Raw genomic sequence first — 2,558 nt, 5'->3', positions numbered from 1 at the left:
TCTTTCCAGACCGTCTCCAAACAGATGAGAAATTCATAAGTAGTTGTCCTTCTGCCTGAATGCTCCCATGGGCTTGATAATCTGGGCTGCTGGGGAGTATTGGAGGCTGGAGGAGCTGAGGGGACAGGCACAGGATTAGGCCCAAGGCAAAGGACACCTCCTTGGGTGCTATGATGCCCAGAGCAATAAGACACGTCCTGGTCTCCTGCATATTCCTCAGCACAGCAGAGACTCACAAAGGGAGGGCAAGACATCTGTAATAAAAAGCAAACTGGCCAAAATTCACCAAGCAAAGTTTTGATGACCTGGACTCCTAGTCCTAAGCCCTTTCCATTGCAGGAGCACCAGGAAAATGAACTCCGAGCCTCCCCTACCTGAATTTGATGTTTTGGTTTATAAGGGCAGCATAAACGCTTACGGGGACAACCAGGTCTAGAAGACAGACGCGAGAGATGCTCTTGATTGTCAGCCCTGCCACTGACTTGCTGAGTTACCTTCACTCCACCAAAGCCTGGCCCATTACCTAAAGCCAGGGATGAGGATACGCGGTTTTGTTATAGCCAGTACCACCTACAGCAGAACCGCAGTGGTAAATGATCAGCATGTGTTATAAACGCTGCTACTGACACCTCTTCTCTAAACAAGACAACCTAGAGAAAGGATATCTCAAATCAAAGCTAAATGGGATGAGATGCGGGTCACCAGCTCTGCGCTCCATCGGCTCAAAGCCAGCTTGCAGGCATTCTCAGCTCCCTTCACGGAAAGCATTTCCACTGCAACACCTGGCAACCGATAGCTCTCAAGTCACATGCATTTGACCACTACCACAGAAAATAAAATAAATTAATCAACTACACTGTTCCTTAAGTGCCAAGGTCAAGGCGGACCACTGCAAGCCATCCAGTCTGACCTGTTGCATGACACACCACCAGCTCCAACCACCAGTTCCAGCCTCAAGCCCAGTAACTCACAATGATTTTTTATCCAGCTTTTTCCTTAGCTCAAATCCTCTCTCAGACATGCTTCTGCTGCAAACAACTGTCTGATCTCAGCAGCTAAACATACAGAAAACAGAAACAAAATAAAATACCTTTTGCTAACTGAAGTCCAAGGCTTCAGGACTATTGTTCACTGGGCGATGCCTTTGCTGTAGGTAGCATTTCCTTTTGTTTCAGAACAAAAAGCGCTGTGCATCGGGGCCATCCACATCCTGCCTTCAACCCTCCTACACAGCCTTTTGGACAGTCACAGTTTTGGCAGCCAGTACAAGCAGAGTGTCCCAAGCCTCCCTCTTCCCACCCCTACTCTTACTAATGCGTTCCATGCTCGCAGCCTTTCACACAGTCCCAGCTCCGCTGCTGCTCCCGGCGGGGAGCTGGTGCTGGTCCTCGGGAGCTGGTGCTGGGCTCTGGTGACAAGACTGGCAGCCACTTATAAAGGCTGCCTCCCTCCTTTTCACTTTGGCTAGCAAAATGCTTCCCAAGCGCCTCCACCTCTGGGCTACAAAGAAGGAAACATATCGTGAACGTAGCTCTTCCCTCTCTTGGCAGGCTGCAGGACGTGGCACGTTTCCATCTGCACAAGGCTACAAGATGTTTGCAGAAATGAGAACTAAGAGCCGCGACCCCTCTACCCCTCACTCCTCCCTGGACTGCAAAGCTCCTTCCAGAGGTCTCCAGAAATCACGAGTGAAGATGTTACTCAACAGCCACAGCTGAGGCTTTAATTTCAACATGTCCTGCAAAATACACGCTTCAGCGCTCACCCACACTACACGAACCCAGCATCTGCACACAACCCTCGCTGGCTCTTGGAGGTGTGGAAATGCTTTGAATGCATACAGTTTACTAAATAAAAATCTACATTGGTTATTTCCTCCCCTCCCCCCCCCAAAGTCACAAATTATTCTGGGTCCCTCAAACTCCAGGCACCTGGGGCAAAGGACCCAAGGAATCAGAGCATCTGGAAATGGGATGCCCAAACCCACATCAGCCCAATGAACCACTTTCCTGAAGGCTTAGGGTTTTTTTAAATGCATAATTCTGATGTAAGCGCTGAAAAACATCAGGGTGCTCGTGGGATAAATGCTACCTTATGATAAAAGCGAAGCCCCTTCTCTAATAAACACTGCCTAACTTAGATAATGTAAAAATTACAGCATATATTAATAACAGTGACCAGGACATAAAATCAACAGCAACAATAGTACATGAGCAGAGGCTCGCCCGAACAGAAGGTTTCTCTCTATTCCCCATCATAGAAGCAGTGGCAAGGAGCTGTTATGACTTCATTTTATTTTTATTAGTTTTTACAAGCCAGCTATGCTAAAAGGTTGCACCAGTAATTTAAAGTGCAGTTGTCAGCAGAAGTGAAGGATATTGTGGGATACATTTTATTCTAGCTCTTTTATTGCTGGGCTCCTTGGAGTGATTCAAGCAGCTTAAGGATTGTAGAGGTACTGTCACAATATCTGGCCCTTAGCAAGCTGCCATTTAAAAAAAAAAAAAAAAAAAAAAAAAAACCAAAACCCCCAATTTTTAAAAAAATGTCCGGAACAA

At 47.0% G+C, this 2,558-nt stretch overlaps 1 protein-coding gene across 26 annotated transcripts in view; it reads right to left on the bottom strand.

Annotated features, from left to right (window-relative positions):
• Window positions 1-2,558, bottom strand: part of EXTL3 (exostosin like glycosyltransferase 3) — a 134,205-nt gene that overhangs the window by 63,028 nt on the left and 68,619 nt on the right. Inside the window, exon 1 of one of the 26 annotated variants that reach the window (XM_035895435.1) lies at window positions 1,091-1,113. The exons of the other annotated variants lie outside the window; for them this stretch is intronic. The gene's annotated coding sequence lies outside the window, so the exon portion shown is untranslated. Of the gene's footprint in view, window positions 1-1,090; window positions 1,114-2,558 lie in introns of those variants that run through there. 26 annotated transcript variants of the gene reach the window in all.

The sequence above is a fragment of the Egretta garzetta genome, unplaced genomic scaffold (genome assembly GCF_000687185.1).
Source record: "Egretta garzetta isolate BGI_Z169 unplaced genomic scaffold, ASM68718v1 scaffold325, whole genome shotgun sequence".
Lineage (NCBI taxonomy): Eukaryota > Metazoa > Chordata > Aves > Pelecaniformes > Ardeidae > Egretta > Egretta garzetta.
The sequence above is the reverse complement of the archived record's forward strand: the minus strand, read 5'-3'. Positions and strand labels throughout refer to the sequence as shown.